Source organism: Danio rerio, chromosome 2, assembly GCF_052040795.2.
Source record: "Danio rerio strain M-AB ecotype USA chromosome 2, GRCz13ab, whole genome shotgun sequence".
Classification (NCBI taxonomy): domain Eukaryota; kingdom Metazoa; phylum Chordata; class Actinopteri; order Cypriniformes; family Danionidae; genus Danio; species Danio rerio.
In genome coordinates, this window is record NC_141022.1 from 10,320,136 (window position 1) to 10,330,607 (window position 10,472).

General features: G+C 34.3%; 1 protein-coding gene across 1 annotated transcript in view; it reads left to right on the forward strand.

The window, feature by feature from the left end:
- The window catches only part of LOC103909783 (glutamate-rich protein 6), a 42,246-nt gene that overhangs the window by 22,154 nt on the left and 9,620 nt on the right, over nt 1-10,472 (forward strand). The gene's annotated exons all lie outside the window — the stretch shown is intronic.

Here is a 10,472-nt window from a genome sequence, read left to right on the forward strand (position 1 = left end):
AAGCAGCTGTGGTTTAAATCTAAGAGTGCACCGTTTTTAAAAAATATATTGATTTTCTTTTTTTTTTTTAATATATTCAAGTCATTTAAATGATTCATCGTTTGTCCGGATCTTTCGCCTGTTCGTATCGACATTGACACGAAACTGTATGAAATGCCAGACCTGGTAAAACGTGAACGCGCCTTTCCCTCCAAACACTAGCAGAATGCAGGTGTGTGTGGGACTGATCCTGAAAGAAGATGAGTGAGCATTAATGAGTGAAAGTTCTGATGATTAGTGCAATAATATGCCCTGCATTGATGTGGCAGTGATCTGCCAGACTGCCACAATGCTAACTTGCTAGCATAATACCTTTTGGAACACTGTGGCTGCGTCCGAAACCGCATACTTCCATACTATACAGTACGCTAAAATCAGAATGCGAGCCGAGTAGTATGTCCGAATTCATAGAATTCGAAAATTCTGTATGCGAGAAGTACACGGATGACTTACTACCTCCGGCGAGATTCTGAAGTGCGCATCCCATGCACGCTGCTCTATCCCATGATGCCTCGCAAGAGAATTCATAAATGGGAGTGAAGCGACACAACTAACGCAGGTATGGTCACGTGAACATGACAAAATGGTGGATATAGTGCGTCTGAATTTCATTCATACTGCTCACATTGATGCTGTATAGAACGTACTTTTCTAACGGCCGAGTAGCACGTTTAAATTCCAATGCAGAACCTACTGAGTAGTAGGCAGTCCCCTGCCATCCAAATCCACGCCTCCTGAAACACAAAAGCGTGCATCTTAAAGATGAAAGCAGACAGCCCTCTCTCACATGCTTTCCTAAAGCGACTCTGCTTAGTGGTTGGCTGGCGGGGTGTGGGAATTACACTTACGAATTATACAAAGCTATACTTGCATGCTATTTCAGACTGAATTTTCAAAGTAGCATGGTAAAGAATAGAGGGAGCACGTCACAGGTTGTCATTGTATAAAAATAAACCAATGTGAATATAAAACCAACTTTACCTCAGTATAGCAGGCTAGGCTTAATAGCGCTATTTACTTATGTTTTGTAGTTAAACTAAATAAAAATCTACGTTATCGATGCTGTAAAAGGACCTCATGAAACTGAAAATAGTCACATTAATCTTTCACCAGAAGATTTCGGAGGCTGAACAACACTTCTGTGCATATAACCCATTCGTAAAACACAAAGCTTTGCATGACTAAAATAGTTTTAAAACGGAACAATACCTGTCTAAAAGAAATACTTCAGGCATGGTGTCCCCAAAGTAACTCCAATATTGATTCAGGATTTTAAAACGTTTTGATTCAGCATTTGTTTTGCTCTCTCTCTCGTCTCGTGTGCACATGAACGCGCGTTGGATGGCAAATGGCGGATCTGCATGAACTGGTGTACAAATCTACAATATGTACTGACTGTTTGAGCTACTTATCAGAATTATGGGAATTATCGGCCAGACTATTTAATTTGATGAACATTTCTTAGTCCTGTGCCTAACCCAGAATATAAAAATACATTAAATACATTTAGATCAATTACTTTAATCAGTACTATTGGAATGTGAAGAGACTTTCAACCAGCACAACAAAAAATGTTTCTGAAGACAATCACCTACTTTATGGGACTTCTTCCTCCAGTTCACAAGTTTAAGTGCGATTAAAATGCTTTCCTCATTTTCTTTAGTTTGCAAAATATGTATTTAATTGTGTTTGGTTACTTGTAACCACTCCACACAGCTTGTGCTGTATCTGCTTAACTTTATATTCCCATGTCGTGTCTAAATCCATGTTGAAAATGCAATGCGTGGCGCTTTCTTTACGGCTTTAAATGCATTCGTAAGCTGCCGATCCTCTGCCGTTTGTCACTGCTATGGTCACCATCGTGCTGAGGAGGAGTTTGGGAAACAATTAATCTCTATACAAATCATGGGAGTCGTTGGGATCATTGGGTAAAAATAAATGCATATTATAAGACAATGAAAGTGTTTGTTGAGCTTGCATGCTTATCAGCCTGTTGTTGGAGACCCTCAAAACCAAAATATGACCTTTTATAATGCAAAACAGGGGCTCATCAATTACAACTGTTTTTACAGATCAAACAAGAAAAAAATATGGAATCACACAAATTTGAGAAATTTTATAGAATAACCAAATAAAAACACCATTAGTACTTTGTTGCATCACCTCTGGCTTTTATAACTGCTTGAATTCTCTAAGGCATGGGTTTAACTACTTACAATCAGTATTCTTCATCAGTCTGTCTCAAATCTTGTCTTATTGCAGTCGCCAGATCAGCTTTGCAGGTTTGAGCCTTGTTGTGGACCATTTTATTTAATGTATACCCCAGATTTTCAATTGGATTAAGGTCTGGACTATTTACAGGCCATGCCATTGACATTATATGTCGTTCCTGCAGGAAAGTATTTATATATTTTGCCCAATGGCACGATGCATTATCATCCTGAAAACTTATGTCGTCATCTCTGAACCTCCATTCAATTGATGGAATAAGAAAAGTGTCCAAAATCTCAATATAAACTTGAGCATTTAAAGAGTTTGTAATGACCTGACATACAACCCCATATCATTCATGATTGGGGATTTTTTAAAAGTCTTTCATACAGCCAAAAGGTTGGATTGTTGAATGAAATGAGTTTTGTGGCATGTTTGTGCTTGTTTTTTTTTTTTACATAATTAAACATTTAAATCTTCTAACAGTGGTGATTCTATACTTTTGCCATGGTTGTAGGTTAAAAACCAATTAAAGGGGAGTAAATTTACATTTTTAGGTAAACTACCCCTTTAAATATTGATTGACTATTATGATAAATAGTCTTGTTTCTTAAAAAAGGAGAACATTGAAAGAAATTTGAAATAAGAAGCAAGCCCAAAAATCTTCTCATTACTTACGCAGGACATCCCGAAAGTATATGACGTTTTTAAAGCCCCCCAATTACACTCAGGGCTCCAGAAGCATGGTTGCTTACTTGTGTTACATAATGCTAAATGAGATGCTGCAACCATTTTTTTTGTAATAGAGGTAACACTGTAATTTGTGTCCCAATTACTGCTAATACAAATTATTTACTTAATAATAAATTGGCTGTTTATTGATCCCTAATCCTACCCAACATCTAAACCCAACCACTACCTTTCTAACAATTAATTTGTTTGAGTATTTCTGTGACCATAATAGATTTGCAGTTATGTTGCCTGCAGCTAAAGTGTCATGAGTATTTCAAGTTGGGTGGATCATTATTGACACTATCATCAGTCTCAATGTGTTTATTATCAACTGAAAAAAACATGTGAACCAGCTAATCAAGCTTTTGACTCGCAACAACGTTATTTGCAATTATGCTGGAACTAAATTTGGCCTTCCATGAGCAGGAATGGACACTCTTGTATCATGTTAGTTCTTTCTGTTTTAAAAACACACTGAGTATTTGGGGAAATGCGCTTTTGACCATCATGTTGCACCCTAGAACAAACTAGCAGCCAATCGGCAGTAAGGGGCGTGTCTAGTAACTATAGTAGGCATATCACAGCAAGTTCTTCTTTGGTTAGTGTTTTAGTGCTTCCAAATATCAACATTGTTTGTCAAAATGAGTGCGGCTTTAAAGCTCATTATTGAAATGTTATGGTTTCCATTGGTGAAATGTCAAATTGTCTGACTTTCATCGACTAAAACTGAATTTTCATAAAGCTATAATAGATGGAAAAACACAGCAATGTTGTGCTTTGCATAAAATTCAAATTGATTGAGCTTGAGAATCATTTTTCATGAATGTAATCGCCAGCAACAATGGACAATTTACCTGGAGCAATGGTCTCAAACTCGATTCCACAGCTCTGCTGTTCAGCTCCAACTCACACCTGCTTAATTGTCTTATTAGTCTAAAACATCTTGATTAGGTGGATCAGCTGTGTTTGATTAGGGTTGGAGCAAGACTGCAGAGCTGTGGCTCTCCAGGAATCCAGCTTGAGATCTATGACCTAGGGGGTATTACGCAAAAGGTAAAACAAGAAAGCCAGGTTAACAGAAAAAGCCTGACTTGACTTAGTTTAATCGAGTCCTCCTGGATTAGTCCATTGCATATTTGCTGATCCAGGATGAGAAGGATAAGACAGGACAAGTGCACATTCGTGGCATTTGTTAACAGACCACAGGATCAATCATACAATCAATGGCCCCGTTTACACCGCCAGGTGAATGTGAGGCAATTCTGATTTGTTTTGCTGATATGCGACACAGACGGGATCTGTTCTATGACCGCGTAAACACAAAAACGCATGCATTTGGATATTCAGAGATTAGTTTTAGGGCTTCTCCATATGTGGAAATAAATCAGATCTAAATATGATACGTGACAATGCGACTATCATGTAAACAGGCAGATCGGGTTTATTAAGGCATTTAGATTTGTGCGTCATTAAACTTGCAACAATGTGGTACTTCTCCACAGTTTAATGACGTATAAGTAGGGCCAGACGGAATCTGCAGACGTTTTTTGCTATTTCTGCAGAGAATTTTGGTAAAAGTCTGGGGATTTCTGTGGAATTATTTTGGGAATATCGTAACTAAAATCTTAATATGTAAAATAAAAAATAATATCTTTTTAACTTTTTATTTAATGTTTAAAATGCAAATCCAATTATATCCCCTTTATTTGTTAAATAAAGCAAGTCTCAAATATAATATCTAAAAGACAGAAAATATTATTTACAAACTGCATTGTACATAAATCAGATGAACATTTTCACATTAGTCAATAATATTACTGAAATTAATAAAAAAAAAAAACTGAATAAATACAGATTTACACACATTTACTCACGTAAATAAAAAAAAATTAATGATGGGCTAAAAATCTGCAGAAATCTGTGTAAAATCTGCGGAATTCTGCATGCGCCGGGTGGGCCAAGATATGGGTCACAATTAAAAGAATGTGTAAACGGACAGGCAAAAAAAAAACTATCTAATATAGGCAACAAATCGGGATCGGGCATCAAGACCTGACAGTGTAAATGGGGCCAATGATGCAAATATGGATAAAGCCTGATGTGAGCCAATCGAGTTAACGAGTCCCATCCACCAATCTGGTACTTCCAACTGATCTGAGAACTCCCGTTACTTTCATGCAGAGGTTTAATGGAAAGATAAGGAGACGTATTAAAAAATTAACTGTTCACTTTGCCTTAAATTTGGCCAGTGGACATTCACGTTACTTAGGAAATTTATCATGAAGATTTTTTTCCAAAGACATACCCAATACATCTACTAGCTTATTTAATCTCCAGCTGTTCATTTATATATCAATTCAATTAGGCTTTTTTCCTTTCAATATATGTACAGTTGAAGTCAGAATAGCTCCTCTTTGAATTAAAAAAAGAAAGAATATTTACCAAATGATGTTTAACAGAGCAAGGAAATTTTCACAGTATGTCAGATACTTTTTTTCTTTTGAGTAAGTCGTATTTGTTTTAATTCGGCTGGAGTAAAAGCAGTTTTTAATTTTTTTAAAAACATTTTAAGGTAAATATTATTAGCCCCTTTAAGCAAAATATATTTTCGACCATCGTTATACAATAACTTGCCTACTTACCCTAACCTGCCTAGTTAACCTAATTAACCCAGTTTTTAATTGTCACTTTAAGCTGAATGCATATTGAAAAATAGGTAGTAAAATATTATGCAATGTCATCATGGCAAAGATAAAATAAATCAGTTATTGAGTTATTAAAACTATTATGTTTAGAAATGTGTTGAAAAAAATCTTCTCTCTGTTAAACAGAAATTGGGGGAAAAATAAGCAGGGGGGCTTATAATTCAGGGGGTTTAATATTTCTGACTTCAACTATATGCATGTACGTATACAGTGCTTGGCATAAATAAGTTGATCCCTTACAAATCTCTCTTTTACATTAATATTTTCTATACAATGTCATACTTGTGCATATACATTAGATTAGTCCATACCAAAGACAAAACTGATGAACTAATCAAACAAAAAAAGAATCAAATTAAGATCCAAAAATCTTCATTAAAACCCAAAAATTAGTAAACCAAAGTTAATGTTGTTAGAGAAATATATTAAATATAATCTTATTAAACAAGAAAAAATTTAGAGAAACATAAAAATATAAAGATTGTAGTTTTTTTTTTTTTTGCAAGATATTCCTTTGCAATAACTCATTCGAATTTTTAAAACTTATTACCTTTCTATTCCTAAAGATGTTCAGTAGGCAAACTCTTATTTAAATAGATATAACCGTTTAAGAAAACGGTGCTTTATACACCAACATATATTGTCTAATTCACTATGAAATGGAAACAAATATATATTTTCAAATGGCTGTACTCAACCATGCTGAGCACTTTATATATATATGTATTTTTTTTTCTCTAATCATTAATCTGTTTTAATCTGTTCTCTTATTTTTATCTCCCCTATATTTAAATCTGAAAAGGCTATTTATAAACATATTAAATTATTGCTAATACAATTGAACATGCATGTTTAATTCTAATAGTTGTAAAATAAATGTAAATGTCCAAGAGCATGGAGTGACTGTAAAACACTACTTCTATTAGCACTGACAATAAACAAATAAACATAAACATATAAATAAATAAATAAATGTATAAATCACTAGGATTAATCTTAGCCTGGTTGTTAGCCTGCTCTGGAGAAGGCTAGCAGCAAAAAATAAATCTCTCTAGTAACGTAATTTAGCTTAATTTAGTCTGCTTTTATGCAACCGAGTCAAGGCTAAAGTAAGCTGGGATAGTATGAAAATCCTTATCTTGCTTTTGTGCCATACCCCTCTGGACATTGAACTGAAAAAACAAAAACAAGTACACCAGTCTTTGAAGTGGTTATTTAGTAGCCAAAGCTCTTTTAAATTGGCATTATTCTGTCACGTTTGCAGGTTAACAAGTACAGCTTGGTGACTGCATTTGACTTAAAGGGGACCTACAGTATTACAGGGTTTTTCAAACTTTTAGGACACACCCCCCCAAGTTTGTCCAATTTCACTCGCCAATTTCACTCGTCAAACACTGAGTATATAAACATGGGGAACAATACTTTAATACGATTTGAATACAATTAAGACATAACTCTGATTCTACCATGTAAACAGCGATTTTTGATTACCTTAATCAGACTAAAGTCATAACTGAACTAAACGGAAATGGAATGAAGACATGTGGAGTACGCATAAATTAGTGGCATTATTGAAGTAAACACCGCAATCAAACTATTACCGTCTCACACACGCATTACAAAATGCTGAGGTTTTTTTTTTCCATTTGGCTTTACATTAAAACAACACTCCTCTACCAGTCCTTACTTTATATTCGTGTCCAATACCCAAGTTTGTCTCTGACTGAGTGAAAGTGAAACCTGAAACGAACTGCGGTAAAGTCAAAAATTTAAATATTTAAATAAATTTAAAAATTTAAATATTATAACATTCAAAAAGCACGTCACGCAACAACTTAATTATATTATTGTCTTATTAGGGCAAATATCAGACGTCCATGTAAGTGTAGTTAGTATGTCTTCAAAGTAAGTGAAAGATCCAGAAGGGCATCCTGCTTATTTGATTCAGAAGGGCATTTTTTTGTTAGACGGCTCACAGGTTTGACTTGCATTCACCGTCATTCATTTTAAAAAGCACCCAGTCTAATTTATTTGTTTATGTTTTACTGGAACGTGTTAACTCTACAGGTGCCTAGTTAGCTGTTGAGCTAACATTAATCTCATATACACTGTAGTGAACGCATAAAAACATTCATCATAATTTCAATGATCTCAATGTCCTGCACAACCCCACCACCCCCAATCGCACCCCACAGTTTGAAAACCCATTTTATTATGTTTAGTATTATGCCCCTTTTCATGATAGAAGATATAAAATAAGTCTCTGACGTCCGTAAAGTGGGGATTTGAAGTTTCAACTGAAAATACCACACAATTTTTAAGGAAAAAAAATCTTTGAAAATGCCCTCATAAAGGGTTTTGCATCAGAATAGTGGCGGATATAAAACAGTACTAATGTTATCAGTGTGAAAAACTGAACTTACAAAAACAAAGTAGTCTAGGGAGATTACAGTGTTGCATCCTCAAAGTCCACATTAGAGACTTTGGAGAGAACAAAACTGAAAACCACCCAGCTATACAGAGTACAGACAGCCTATAACACGCTGTCTGTATACACACACACACACAAGCACAAGCAAGTGACACACATACACACAGAGAGAGAGCGCATAGCTCTCTCATTCGCACACACACATAGACAGCAACAAACAAGCCAAATGCAGCATCATGCTGTCTCTTTGACACATATACATGCGCGTGCTCGCTTGCTCGGGAGTGGGGAGCCAGGAGCGATATTGTTGAACCGCCCGCTCCCGTACCAAAAATTAAACCGGTTACCGACCGCTCCCGCGCTTTATTCAGAGATTTATTCCTGCGCTGCAGAAATGTGGTCGGGCTGTACCGCGGGAATTCAGACCTCTAGTCCACATTTAAAATACTGTCTCTTAGTCACTGACATTTTCAGCTGGTAGTGTGAAAACTCTAATGGCGGACGGCTGCTTCTCACTTAGGGCAGTTAATGCTAATGTAAGAGAGATCATCACTTTATTTACTTTTTTTTATGAAGTGTGCTTGTTAACATTAATTTTTACCATTAGAGGCTGGCTAATTTCACACACTGTTGCTAAACAACTGTGTTTAACACCCTTATAAACCTGAATTTTGCATAATAGGTCCCCTTTAGGTGACCTACATCTAGATTAATCAACAGAACTGGGGGAAATACATTGAAAGGACTGATATAACAGAACAATTGGTAACACTTCATAATAAATACACACTATGATTTATTTATTAAGCCTTAGCATCTAGTAAATTCCTAATTTGTTAAGCATTAACTCTACATTATTAAACATTAAAAAGCTGTTTAAAACTGCAGCTACAAATGCTGTATTCCTGACCTAAACTACATTTATAATGTGCTTAAAAATTGTACTTTTATACTTTGTGACTGGTTGATTTTTCATGACTAAATGAAGTATCGCATTATTTACAAACCATTTGTATTTAAGTACTTGTTTTTTTTTAAAGATCATTCAGAATGAGTTAGTAAATGATTAATAAACTATTCAAATTAACATTTATAATTCTTATTATTCAGGCATATGGTTACTATGCATGTTATTAAATGCTTTAACTCAACTTTATCCAGTTTTGTGACCTAATCTAAAGTGAGGACTCTTTATGCCTTATAAATCCCTTATAAATGACAATTACAGGCCCAGGATAAAAAAAAACAGTAAACGTTAAAAAAAGTAAATTTACTGTAAAAAATGCTGAATAGTAAGTGTCAAAATGCAACATAAAAATTGGAAAAAAAACAACAACAATATAATAATTGAACAATATATTATGAAACAACATTTCAATGTTATTTAGCGATGTGTTAACTGTATAGTCATTTTATTTTTAGTTAAAGATCGCAAAGGAAAAAAAAGTTTTCCTGTCTAGAATTTAACTGAGCCTTTAATTGTCATTTATAAGGGATTTATGAAGCATAAAGAGTCCTCACTTTAGGTCACAAAACTGGATGAAGTTGAGTTAATAAAGCATTTATTAACATACATAGTAATCATTAGTAAATGCCTGAATAGTAAGAATTATAAACGTTAATTTGAAAAGTTTATTAATCATTTCCTAACTCATTCTGAATGATCTTAAACCCCCCATTAACTCAAATACAAATGGTTTGTTAATAATGCACTACTTCATTTAGTAATGAACAATTAACCAAAGTATAAAAGTATGATTATTAAGCACATTATAAATGTGGTTATGTCAAGAATACAGCATTTGTATCTGCAGTTATAAACTGCTTACTAACATCTATTAATGTAGAGTTAATGCTTAACAGATAATGATTACACTATTTCCTAACGCTTAACAAATCGTCACCCTGGAATTATAAGGTTCTATCTGTGTTCTGAATGATTTTGAGATATTGAGCTTTAAAGTTTTTGCGTTCCATAGCAAACAGTATGTGTGTAACATTTGTATTTTAAATAAAAAAAAAGTCTTAAAAATGTAAAAAACTTATAAATACAATCCCATAATGTAAATAAGTTATCATTTAATAAGAATGTCAATAACTCAATTTTGACAAAAATGTCAGATAGAACCTTTTAATTCTAAGATGAGGAAATGGTTCACAGTGTGTAGTTATTATAAAGTGTTCCCCTTAATTTGAATGCTTAAACAGTAATTTTACTTTTTAGACAATTTGCAGATGTATTTGTTAATTTAATCCTGAGCATTTAATTGTCATTTATAAGAGATTTCGAAAGCATAAAGAGTCCTCACTTTAGATTAGCTCGCAAAACTGGATGAAGTTGAGTTAATGAAGCA